Source organism: Etheostoma cragini, chromosome 10 (genome assembly GCF_013103735.1).
Source record: "Etheostoma cragini isolate CJK2018 chromosome 10, CSU_Ecrag_1.0, whole genome shotgun sequence".
Taxonomy (NCBI): Eukaryota; Metazoa; Chordata; class Actinopteri; order Perciformes; family Percidae; genus Etheostoma; species Etheostoma cragini.
Window position 1 is genome coordinate 1,281,766 of NC_048416.1, and position 14,093 is coordinate 1,295,858.

General features: G+C 40.4%; 1 protein-coding gene across 1 annotated transcript in view; it reads right to left on the minus strand.

Annotated features, from left to right (window-relative positions):
• LOC117952225 (rho guanine nucleotide exchange factor 9) overlaps positions 1-13,767 on the minus strand; it is a 63,168-nt gene extending 49,401 nt beyond the window's left edge. Inside the window, exon 1 of the mRNA XM_034884361.1 lies at positions 13,756-13,767. The gene's annotated coding sequence lies outside the window, so the exon portion shown is untranslated. The remainder of the gene's footprint in view (positions 1-13,755) is intronic.
• Between the last annotated feature and the right edge of the window lie 326 nt (positions 13,768-14,093).

Consider the following 14,093-nt stretch of genomic DNA (forward strand, 5'->3'; position numbering starts at 1 on the left):
TCTTCGGAAAGCAAGGTTTCTGATTGGGAAAAACCCAGGGGACGGGGTGATAAAGAAAGGGATCGCCGTGAGCAGAGGAGGGATATTTAAAGGTACACTGTGTAGACGAAGAGAAAAAGGAGATCATTGTGTCTTCTCAACACAATGTGTGTGTGAGATCTAAGACTACACAATGAGTAAGTCGACAGAAAGTAAACTGGCATTCCTCTCACTGATTTAACAGCGAGAAAGTTGATTTAGAGCTGTCTCTTTTAATCTCCTCGATGAATGTTGACTTCTGACCACATCCTTGTCTCGGGTCAGTATTGTTTGCGCTGGTTAGGTTGTAAAAAAGTGTTTTTTAATGGTGATGGGGCAGTAGTCACATTATCACAATATAACTGGAAACAACCCCCCCCATCCCTCTCTATCTCTCTGTGCTCCTTCACCGTGTCCTAGTTAGACGCTGAGACAACTTCCCATTCCTTTCCTGCACATCCTGTCTTATCGCCGAGAGAGGGAGCACAAGAGGGAGGGAGGCTGACATTTTGTAAGTTTACATCATGCCAGTAGCATTATTAAATTATTTATTCACTCGTAATCCCAACATTTGAAGTAGCTTTTCTTTAAAACATCTTCTAAAGTCAATTATCATATAAGTTAAAATACGCACTGGTTGAAACAGTCTAATGCCTGTCTAAAGTGTTCCAACAGGAAAAACAGTTTCTTTTGTTAGTTAAAAGAAATTGTGATTTATGGCTATGATACAAATCTTTTTTGTTCTATATGTATAATAAGTACTATTTGGTTAAATCTAATCTACATACAACAGTCTTTGTTGTTATCATGGACCACCATGGAAAAAAAGTTATTTTACCTTTTGGTGTTTTAATCCTGTGCCATAATTCAGTTTTATATACCTAGTATTAATAGTACCTATTGTATTGCGTCATTTTGTATCTCATTCTTCGGCGTGCCCATAATTTATTGAAGTGGTTCCTTTTGATTTAGCTTTCTTTCTTTCTTTCTTTCTTTCTTTGGTAAATATCTGTACAAGTGTGTTACAAATATGGGTTGTTTCATGACACAATAAAAACAAACTGTTGTATGTGTTGGAGTATGCCTGTTGCTTAAGCCCCCCCCCCCATTGCATGCAGAGGTTGTTAGACTTGTCAGGCTAAATGTCCAAAAGCAGAGATACACTCGGGTGAAGAGAGACATCTAGAGGAACAAGCCAAAACTGTTCTCTTCATTTATTTGCCTATAGGGTATGATTCCTTTCCACATGCCAAATTTGATGTGTTGAATTACAAAACACACCCATTTTTGCAGATAAGGCTCCCTCGCAGAAACATGCTGTCACTCCATGTGTTAATACTTAAAAGCTGTGTATGAAACTTCCTCTGCACCAATCGGCAGTGAAGGTCTCCTGCCACACGATGGCACTCTGGCTCTTTCAGAGGACATGACAGACTTCTTTCCAGTAAAATAGTGGATTACAAGACAATCCTTTATTATTAAAAATACGATATAGCGTTCATTTGAGAATATTGTCTATTTCAGGAGTAATACCACCCAGGCAAATCCAGGTTTCAGGGGAATCTAACTGATAGAGTGAAACCAGAGGAGTTGATCTAAAATGATGAAATGAAATTGACCAAATTTTGCTATGAGGATTTTAATTAAGTACCAGAGTTCCGCGGTGTAGTTCACTCTCTCATTGAATTATTGGTTGCTGTTAGATAGGTTCAATAAGAAACTGCCACCAAATCTGATAAAGAGCTGAGATTTGTCTCTGCACTGCTCTGCACCTGAGTTTAGGGAGAATTAATGCCAGAGGCCCCCTAAGGATTTAGGCTCTTCTCTCTATAATGAAGGTGTAGTTACATGTGCAGTAGCTCCTTAGTAACAGCCAGCCATGATGGGTTTCCAGGAGTCCTCTTCATTGGAATTCAGCCTTTAGCCGTGTGTCAATCAATGGGCCATGGTCATACTGCTGAAGCTGTGACCGCAGATACACTTTTTGAGAAAATGTGCCTCGAGCTAAAAAGTAATTTGGTGTGTGAAAGTAAAGAATTAGACCTCGGAGATGTGGCTTGCATTAAAGTTAGATGTGATTAAAGCTACAGGCATCGATTGGATCTCTGGTACAAGGTACCAAGCCTCGGGATGTTCTGCAGAATAGGGGAATAACTCCATTCAATTTCAAGATTTTCCACTGTAACACCGCGAGATGATTTCATTTGCTTTGCACATTTGCAAAGTGGCGCAGTCAAAAAAAGGTGAAGAAGAAAAGTGCATGCTTTTTTTTTTTATGCTGCCCAATTCCATAAAATCTGACTGTGCTTAATTGAAACAAGTTAGGTAATGGCTTGGTTTAAATTAAAAGCTACAAGTCAAGTGGAACTTTCTCATTTATTGTTCAGTGAAGCATACCGGCTTTGAGGCAAGATAAGAAGCTTTTTTTAATTTGTATATGGGAGACATACATCTGTCTCCGCTCTCCCTCCCAATCAGTCAAAGCGAGGGAAATCAATGTGTATTTGTGTGTCCCACACGCGTTTATCCAATTTACCCGGGTGCACATTCATTTATTTACACGTGCTTATTGAGATTACAGAGTATGGATGGTAAAAGAGGTATTCCGGTTGTTAGGGGGAAAACTGTTGAAGAGGTTAGAGCCCAGCACTCCAAGCTGAAGCCACTTTCACTTTCATGTTAGCAGCTGTCCAAGCCCCAAATGGCCAATTACCATCATTTCTCTGCTGATGGAGGTAATGTTAGTGAGATAGTCGGAAACACAGAGAGAGAGAGAGACAGAGAGAGAGAGAAAGCGAAAGGAATGCTGAGGCAACCATGAGTAGATGAGGTAGAGGCAGTGGAGATAAGCCAGAAAACTAAAAATTATTTCCAGAGCGTGGAAATCCGACAACATGCACCATGACAGAAGGTGAGTCCATCATCCGCAAAGGAAATAGATTCAATTAGGTGGGTCCTTCTGCTGGGTCTATTTACACAGAGATTGTTTTTATGGAAATAATAGTTGTAATTGTAGTGTGCTGGGTTCTTTCACATTGATTATGCAGTGTAAATAAGCAAAGAAACACGTATCAACAATTTATACAAATCCCATGTCCATAAATATATATATACTGTACATATACAGCGTATATACATATATACATGTTAAAGTCTATAAGCATGCATGTGTTTGTACATACTGTATGTGTATATATATACAGCATACATATCTATATCTAAATACGTACATGTATATATGTACTGTGAGCTGAGGACTGAGTCTCCCCCACTGATCTATGTCTTACAGTCTAAGTCTGATCTTTGCCATAAGACTAAATGTTGTTAGATTTTGAAATATGATATGATATTCACTCAAAAGTATGAGGTTTTTAATCACGTTTGCACACAACCTAAAAATCCAATCAATCCGAACCAATCAACATCATGTAGCGTGAGTGCTGAAAAAGTAAATAACAGTGGATTATTGTCAACTCTTTCCATTTTACATACCTCGAGGAACATGTTGCTTTAAAGGGACAACCAGGTCATCATTTCTAACTCAAACGGATTCAAACACAGGCCAGGTCTTAGTGAAAGAGATGACATTTCTCAGTTAGGTTAGATGAAAGATTGCCTGTGTCTTTTCATCAGGATTCATAACGCAGCACACAGTATTACATGTGGGCGACTCTGGTTGCTACAGAAAGGGAATATAGAGTCTACTTTTTGACCTTTCATTTGGCTGGCTGGACCTTACCGACTGATTGACATCAATATCAGGATGTCTGGCAGAAAAAAGAAAAGAAGTGCGGCGTTTTGTGGACAGAGTGTGATTGGAGAGTTAAAGGGAGCAGCAGCAGAGGGGTTTCAAAACAGTCATGATGCCGAGACTAGAAGGCAAAGGCATTTGTAGACTGTTGATGTAACAGAAAAGAAAAAAGCAAACCAGACAAAGTGTTTCTTTGCTGGTGATTTCAAAGAGCAGAAGTTGAAAGGAGCTGATGGCCCGCTATGGTCCGCCTCAGCACCAAGGCCCTGTTCGGTCTCATTTCAGGTCCTTAAGTAATCAACTCCTCACGCTGAGTTTATTTTCATTTGATTAATTCTAATGCGGCTCTGCCCAGTCTGTGATGATAACAATGAGGGTTGCATGTCTCACTGCCTCCATCTGTCCTACTGGAACATGTCTGGGAACACAACATCACCGAACACCAGAACGGTTAATCTGCGTTATTTACTTCTCCCAATATGGCTGCTTTGTCACACACATCGTCTCTCCTCCAGGATAAATATTTCCCCAGCGTCGGTGCACACTAAATGTTGATTTACTCTCAGCCTGTTAAACCGGCCAATCTGCATATGGCGTGTTTGTGTTTTGTCAGGATGCATCCACTGTGACAATATATACTATAATTATCATCTAAGTGTGACAGCTGAAATCCATTCATTGGTCTGCAGAGACCTGGGTTTGTGAACTGAGTTGTCGTATTGTAGCTGCGGATTGAAGATGTTTAGTCGGACAAAGGGCGGATTTTTATGGAGCACAATTTAATGTTGTCTGATTTCAATGTAATGAACAAGATCTCGACTCGTTTTGCTCTCCTTAAAGAGAGAGCAATAAGGGGGGAGTCGGAGAGGGAGAGAGAGGATAAGAAAGAGATGAAGCTCTGATTCGTCGTCTAGCTATTTATGTTGCTGAAAGAAAGAGAATTTGGAGCAGGCCATTTAACTTAATGCTCTCTCTTCCCTCCTAACGGTCTGAAGATAATTAGTATTACTAATCAAAACACTTGTGTCTTCTCTCCCCTGGTGTGTCATCTCCCCCCAGGGCCATTGTTAACTGTCTATTGCTATGAAGGGCGCTCAATTCTTCCTTCTTTTTATGTTTCCGTTGGATATACATGAGCACAATCTAATGTATTTCCCATCTGCACAGTTTATTGTGGCTGTCGTAACGTCTTCAGTTCATTGTTTGGGTACGAGTCCCCAAACATCACATAAATCACCACATTTTCCTGGTTTGGATTCAAATATACTAATTGGATAGAAGCAAATTGGACAGAACCAAGTATCTTGCATTAGCGGAACAATCAAGCATTAGTAAGTGATTAGGTGTCATTGGCTCAATAACTCAGTTCATTGCTAGTCAATTAATTAGATGAGATATTGATTAACAGAAAATGTGTTGATCAGGATCTAGACCATTTACCAGTTAAAAAGTACCATTTGTATTTCAGTTATTTTACGGGGGCTGCAACTAACAATGACTTCCGTTATCGATTAATCCATATTTTTCAATTAAATGGTTAATTATTAGCTGTAAATGTTACCAAATGTTTCCACAGAGCCCACAGTGACATCTTCAAATGTCCTTTCTTTTATCCAACTAACAGTCTGAATTAGGCCGATCATGATATAAAATATGAATCATAATCTCAATTCACCCTGTTCATGACTACATTTTTAAATCGTTTCAATTTTTTATTTATTCAACTTGTTTTTTTTAATTTGTTCAATGATGACTTTGATTATCATTTAATTTTACGAGCCAACGTCATCACAAACGCTGCCACGTTGTTTTGTGAGTTCAAAATAAATAAAGATAAATAAATCATTGGTAGTGCCAATTTGTTTTGTTTTGTCATAGTTCATGTCTGCAAAAAAATCCCACTTGGTGAGAAAAACATCGCGGTGTATCGTGATATAAATTCGAAGCTAAAAAAATCGTGATTCACATACTTCCCTGAATCGTGCGACCCAGTCTAAACTCCAAGTTGTTTTATGCATTATGACATAAAACAGATAACAGCAACAAACCTCTGTCTGCCATTAGCGTGATAGAACCTTCACTAATATGATTATATACAGCAAATGACGTAGCAAATTGTTGAGATGCTTCATTCTGAACCCCAAACTCATGGTGGCACTAGAGACAAGTCAGAGGATCTTCAGACTCTGTAGGAGTCTTCCTCTGGACACCATGGCCGGCTGTGGAACATCTAATGCAAGTCCATCCAGTAGTCGTCAAGATATCTCATAGTGTGTGCTTCCTTGGGTCCCGAGGAATAAATCTTCCGTGGTTACGTCACCTGGCAATGCTAATGTACACTTAGAATACGACCGCTAGCTGTTTTGGACCAGGCTATTTCCAGGAACACAAGCGTTCAATCCAAAAGTTACATCGCTGACACTTGAAATATTTGAAGTAGAGGGTGAGCTGTACCCAGCATGCCGTTTTGCGGTGTCAACAGGTAATAAGTGTCCTCTCTTATATGTAAGAGTGTATACATAACACTATTAAACATGCACCGTAGATGTCAAGCGCTCGTACTTGACACTGTAATGTCCTTGGGTCCTCAGAACATCGAAGGACAGACAGACATACAGACAGAGACACCTTTCATTTAAGTTGGATAATAAGGCTGACTGGCTCTGAGGATACATTAATAACCATCAAGCCACTGATGAAAAGCAGGGTAACATAAGAAAAGGTACATTTTAATTCCAAATAAGGATTAATTACCAAGGATTTACTAAATGAAATGGATGAAAGGCAAAGGACGCCAACAGTATATCGTTTCTGTACCTGTTGCCGTGCCATTTCTGTGGACACTTTACTCTGGATGGCGGATATTGGCAGAGAGGAAGGCAATGGTTGCGTGACATCATCTCAATAAATTACAGCCTGTCAGAGATTACAGATGAATTGGTTTGTCCTAACCTGAGAGCAACGAGTGACTCAGCTGGTGAAAAGACCAATTTTACACATCTCTGATTAAATAGTGTCAAATTACTTTTTAGAAATACGATCCTGGAGGAAGTTGTAGAATTTGACTTTTATTTTTACACTGGGAGAGCCTTATAGAGTTGGAGCAGGCTTTCTAGTTAACTGGGCTGTAGATCACAAAGTTACAGTTGCAAAGCAATTTCTGTATAATGGGAATAATTAATATGATTTAGACAAACTTGAAAATTATAAGACAAACAGTCCTGCCTAGAAACATATCTTCTTGGACATGCCTGGCTATGAGATAAGGATGTACACAGTACAAGACACCCTGCAATACCAGAATAATCTCTTTTCCATCTTTGGATGTTGCCTAGCACCTGTGTGGCTACAGCTGCACTACCAACAATGCAACGCAAGGCATTTAGACGTTCACATATGTCCTATTAGAATCATTATTGTGGGTGTTATGTCAATGAATGTTGAACACTATCAATGTAAAAGTGGACCCAAGGCTTCGAAGACGTTCTGTCTTTTTCAACATTACAATCCCCAGAATTGGTCCATTGCAGTAGCTGTGCTGAGATGACTGCCAGCCCCCCAGTCTCACACACACCCATCCCTTAGTGGCATCCCATTAGCACCACCACACTCACTAACACACACACACACACACACACACACACACACACACACACACACACACACACACATAATTGAAGGCATTCCTGTGTGTGTTATCAGGATGGAACCTACTGACACTATTCATTGTGAGCAACACGAGACTTTAACAGCTGAGGGCTGTCTCCTTTACCTGTTCCTGCAGTTTCATGTCAATTATAATATAAATACATGCTGCATGTCTTTTTTGTTTTTAGGGAAACCTGCTCTATACGATTTTGAGTTGATAATACAGTATAATAATATAACCAACCCCCAACTGTTTGAGGTGCCTTTCCATGGGCAGCCCCCCCACTCTGACATCCCTCCATTACTACACGTATGGGTACTGAGCGTGTGTGTGTAGTTCAGGCCTGTGTGTAATGTGTGTAATAGAAAAAGAGTGGAAATTGTAATTTCCCCTTAGTGGGACTAATAAATGATATTTTATAAATAACTTTCAATTTTTATTATCATTATTAAGAAACAAAGTTAAAACTTTTAAGAAAAAAAAGAGAACTCCCCTAAAACAAACCTGCACACCTCATTTCCAGCAGTGATCAAAATATTATTATTTTTTTATATTCTACCTTCACACACAGCCATAGCTGGTTCAAAAATGTACAACACCCAGTTAGCTAAAGACCTACATGGAATTCTTTTTTTATCGAGATCAAATTCTTTTTTTATATTCAGAAAAATATCAACAGACAAAAACAATTACAACCATTCCACTGAGACATTGGAACGCGTCCCAGAGCACACCGAGGGAAGGTGGGGGGGAAGGAGACCAAACAACACATGCAGAAAGAGACACCCACGTGGTATTCTCAAAAGTTGGTGGAGCCCATACTAGAGCAAAAAGAGGGTGAATGTGAGATATACAGTTATCACATGGTGAGAGACACCGCTGCAACGTCTGCTGAATGTGTAGTTAGACACTTGTTACTAACTTGCCAAACACACAGCAGCTGCAGAATGCTTCATTTCATTTGTTTAATATGGATGATATTTCTGTGGTCAGTAGCCAGTGTCAGTAGGAGTAGCAATACCAATCATTTTTAACAGCAACAACCAAGGTCGTAACTTTGGGTTCAACATGGGGGAGGGGTGAAAATATCTTTATTTATGTAAAGGAAATTTAATAATTTTCCCCCATCCCACCTGTAAATTACACCTATTGTAAAAACCGTTTCCTTTATGGTAATTTCCCCTAAAATTGGAGACATGTCAATGCTGTGTTTAGTTCAAGTGTGGGTATTGACATGGCTCCAAAGAATTAATTTACCTCACTTGAAAATATTATTATTCATGAGTCACTTTTTGCAGCAAAATCACTGCTCATCCAAAAAGCTGTAGAGGGCTAAGGCTGGATCAAAACTGAACAAGACAGTGAAAGTTGCTGTGACTAACAATCCCTGGAGAGAAGGCCACCTTGATGGGTTTCAGACACTGCTGGTGTCTGACAGGGTTGTTTGGTCTCTCCCTGGTTTCGTTATTCATGAAACTCCTCTCAAAAAAAACAAGATCAATCTGGCCATGGCTCCTTCTGCTTGATGATAGAAAATTATATCTTGAAAGTTTTTGGGAGCTGTCAGATATGAGCACAGTATGTGACAACTGAAGAAGCAGCATGCATGCTTTTAAAAAGCAAAAAATAAAAAAAATTGTTTGCTAATTTAAAATCTCATGCATATTCAATTATAAAGGTAGGGCAGCCTCACTCTAGAAGATGTTTCTGAATGTTCCAGCTTTGCTCATCTGTCACACACTTTGTACTGCGCAAGAACTCTTCTGGGAGAGGGTTCATGTTTTGCAAAATACTCCTTTCAACATGTGCTTTTTGGCAAGCGATCAGCCCCTTAGCCAACTCAGCTGTGATATGCGTGTAGGAACTAGTGCATAATAAGAAAATGGTCTTCAGTGTGAAAAAAAACATCATTATTTCTCATTTAGCTATAGTCTTCTGAAGTCATCAGTGCAAGTCCTACCACAGAGGATAGCTCTGCAGCTGCTGTGATTATGTTCAATATGCACTCATTGTGTGTGAATGCATAATTCAGCTGCACATGCGTTTGCGTGCTTATACATTTGTATGTGCATGTGTGGGTGTGTGTACCCCTATGAGACGGGATTAAGTGTAGATAGAGTTTTCAGAGTAGAACGGATCTCTCGGAGAGACAGGGGTCTCTGGGCTCTTAGCGCTGAGCCCCGCTTCTCCTCCTCTACGTTTCCCTCCCACTCCTCTCAGCACCATGCTTAAATACTGTGGGGCCCTGGGATATAACCTGGATACAACACTGTGGTTTCAGGGCTGTGCTTCCCATTTGAAGTCCGCTCAAGTCCTCTTTTTCTCGTGAAAGAGTGAGAAATGGATAGATGCTACTTGTGCTTCCCTCCAGTCCCAATCACGAGCTCCGTGGGTGTTAGACTTTAAAAACAGCAAAGAAAAAACAAAGTTTTGGGCAGACGATTTATTTGAAGGATGTTCAGAGAGAGTGTCGAAAATGTCCCTGTCATGTTCGAGGCCAGAAAAAACAACAAAGAATGTCTGTGATGTGTATGATTTTCATCAGCCAATATCCATGGGAGAGAGAAGGAACGGTTTGGTTGTTGTTTTTTCTTTTGCGCACAGAGCAAAATTGCAGAGACAAGCAGACATTACTTCGCAAAGTCAAGACCCAACATTTACGATGGGTATTGACATATTGATTTTCCTTGGCAGGTATTGGCAGAAGGAGTAAGGAGGATGGGGCGATGGGAGCTCGGTGAGATCCAGGCAGCATTATGCACACCAAGAGAATGAGGCTTAGCATATATTGAGTGTTTATGCTGCAGAATAGAAAGTATGGAGCACCTTTGCTTAAACTCACTGCCTGTTAAATTGGGCTTAACTAAAAATCCCTCTTACACAAACAGAGAGTGATCCAGTTTTCTCTCTCTTTTCGTTGTTGCTTAAAATCTTTTTCACGTTGGCATGTGTGCAAAATAACTTCTTTTATCAATCGATGGGTCTCTCTGCTCTACATGAAATTAAACAGAGAAATGTGTAAGTGAGATGGAAGAGGGATGAAGAAAGAGAGGGAGCATGGCCAATAGATGAAGGATAATGTGTTGAAAGAGGTGATCTGGAGGAGAGTGAAGGATATCCATTGTTTGTCTTCTTAAGGGCAGGGCACACATGGGGGACCTAGCTGAAGTGTATGTGGATTAGAGTGACGCTTTGTCCTGAATATATAACCAGCCCAAGGTCCTCTCCTCTCTTCTAGCACAATGGCCAATACAGAAGCATGAGACACTCTGAAATATTAACATCTTTAAAGTATTCTTACCGGACATAGCTGTGAAATGAACAGATACTGGGAATAACATGTGGCAACCATGTAGCTTGTGCAGTCCGCGCACGTTCACGCGCGGACTGCAGAAATCATGATTCGGGAAGCTTTTTTTAAGGGTTGGTTGTGAGCAGGGATGGGAAGGAGAAGTGGATGTCAGGACATATTTTGATACCAGACATAAAATGCTCCAAATGTAAACTAAAGGACAAAAAAGGGCACCCATAACCTAGATCAAAAAACAAACTATTCTTTATGTGAAAATAACAATAAAGTTCCCTTTAGAGAATCGGAACAGCATTTCACTAAACTGCATTTCATTTGAAGGAAATATCAAACAGATGTAATGATCAAACAGCAAACAATATTGCACTTAATGCACAAGGAATTATTCATGGCTACAACATTGCTCCCTCAGCTGATAAGGGTTAGGCAGTATTTTTGTGCTTTTGTCTTTAGTTTTTGCAATTTATACAGTCTCTTTGTAACATATACAGTACATTTGTTTAAGCACCTGAAGTGTTTCTGTGCTATGCATTTTTACCCGCCTGTTTTTCTTGTTTGCTGGCAATTAAGAGCTTAAGACAGTGGAGGGAGGGAACATAAGAAATTATGTCAAATTGCCGAATGCTTTTTTTTCTGCTGAAATGAATGCACCAGTTTCCTAGTCTAACAAGAGTCAGACAGCATGCACTATACACGGTCCCTCACTGACCTCTTGCTGATAAGACTCTGAGCAAATGATTGGCTTCGATTTGCAGCTCGGGGTATGCTTCTTAGGTGTGCTTTAAGCTCAATGACGCATGTTACTGCACACAGATAAAATGTGTTGCTGGTGTACAAGGTTGTTCAAGTGGTGTTACGCAGGCTGCTGATCGATTACACACAAACGGAAGCAGTTGTGATAAAAAAGTAATTTTTTTTTTTTTTTCTCCAGGACCATCAAATACAAAGCAAATCATGCATTTCCCGGATCTATTTAAAGAAACAGTTTGACATTTTTGGAAATGTTGCTTTCTTGCTAAAAATGAGTCGAGAAGAGGAATACCACTGTTATACTATATATGTCTGCTAAATACAAAACTGCAGCTGGCTAGCTTAGCTTAGCATAACGACTGGAAACAGGGGGGAACAGCTAACCCGGCTGTATCAGAAAACAACAAAACACACCCAGCCGCACATTCAAAGCTCTCTATACAGCAACTTATACATCTGATTTGGTTAGACAGACTCTGTTACCTGTTTTCCAGTATTTATGCTGAGCTAAGCTGCTGGTGGTGGCTTCCTATTTACCATAAAGATGTAAGGAAAGAGTTATTGAAAATAAGTGTATTTTCCAAAATGTCGAACTGGAAATTTTAAAACTGGAATCACAGTTCAGCATTGTTTTTATACTCCAGATCCACAGTGGAAAGAACAGTTACCTTTATGCATGCAGGACTACCACAGTCCCTCCTCCCTACCTCTGTCCCTGTCACAGGGGATGGCGTGGATTTAAGCAGGGATGTGGCAGGGAAAGCATTTGCACATACCCATTCCTCTCATCTCAGTTCCTTCCATATCCCCTCCTGGAAATAAACACGTGTTTGGGTGCACTCAGTGACACACCCTGAGAAACTCACACTGACACAAGCACACGTACCACGATGCAGTTTGGTTTCAGCTGCTGCTGGAGGGGCTGACGGTAAGACACAGCTTACCCCCAGCTGAGCAGGCATGACTGAACTTGAGTTTTACAACCAGCCTTATTGATTTACTCATTATCTTCTTTGCAGGCGATCACCCTGTAGGGGATCAAAGGCCATCACTCTATTCTATTGTTCCCTATTCGTTGATAAAGCTTAAAGGGTCATTTCACCAAATCATCAAAACACGTTTCCCCATGTCCCCTAGAGATTTCCATATTCTATTTCAGAGGTTTTGAGATGATCTCCTCTTGAGTTTATTTTTCTGAGAAACAGTCACATCCATTATCCAACCAGATAGACATGTTTCAGTTCAAGTTTCCAATTGCAGTTTTCTCAATGCTTTGAGCTCCTGCTGGGGTTGTGGGTGTCTTGAAATCTCAGTACATGAAACCAAAACTAGCTGAATGAGAAAAGAGAACAGAGATCATTTTTAACCAATAAAAAAATAAACTAACTGAGCCATTGAACTAGATTATTCCAAGTTACAAAACGCATTGTCGGCCTTAGAAACAGCAGCTCAGAAACAATTTAGGAGCTGTTCTGGAGCTTTCACTTACACATAGCCTTCATCATTCCCAAATTGGGTTTGTTCATTTGTCAAGGAATTGTACATGTTATATTTTCTGTTTTTTTCTGAGCAGTTCAAGGACCTCTAGTGCGTGTTGGCTTAAAAGACAACGTTGTAGGTCCATTCCTGACAGAAAAAGCAGCTAAAAAAGAATTCAACCACCACATGGTCGTCATCATGACCATAATCATGACTTGGTCCAGGTTCTTTTCTATTCTGTAAGTCATGAAAAGCAAAACCTCCGACTGTCCTTCCACACGCCGGCTTCATTAAATGATGTGGATGCTGACGCATACGTTGACAGACTCAGCTTGAGAATCCATGTGAGATTCCTTTGTTTATGCTGATGGTATTAACAGTCAGCACAAATCACATCAGGAAGGAACTGTGTCATTGTGCAATAATTGGAATTATGCAAATAGTCACAAGGCAGCACTTTGTAACAAGCACACTTATTCATACATTTCCTTTCTTATTATTAGTTCAGTCTGAGGCGTGCACTTGCTCTTTATCATTGACGTTGTACTCATTATTTTCCATCTCCGCCTTATGTCGCCTTCATTGTGCCGTCTTGTAAACAGAAGGACATGGAAAAGCAAGTGCATCCTATTGAACAATAAGCAGGGAAACAAAGTTAACAGTCAAAGAAGCTTTTCATGCATAAGTGTTGATTTCTCTGGGGAGGATCAGCAGGCACTTTTTCTCTTCCTCCCAATTCGATCCACTCCTGCACCGCTGTAAAGTTAGGCTCTGAAGAGACGGAAGAGAAATCCATACGTGTCTCTGTCTGCCCATTGATATTCTCCTTACTCCCTTCTTTTTCTCCACACCTTCATCACCCCATCCCTCCCCCTCTATTGTTCCTGCTTTCTCAGTTGGTCCGTAGAGGCCAATCCATCCTCACGCCCTCCACTGGCCAGGTCAGAGCATCTAACATCCCATGGATTCCCACTTTCTCTGCCTCCCCAGCCACATGCACCCAAGAAAGTCTTTCCTCTCCTCCAACTGCACATCAATCTTACAATCTTCTCTCTCCCTCTCTTTCTCTCTCTCTATTATAAGATGTTGCCTTTTTCCTATACTTGACCTTTTGCACTGTCCTCCAAACACATGAA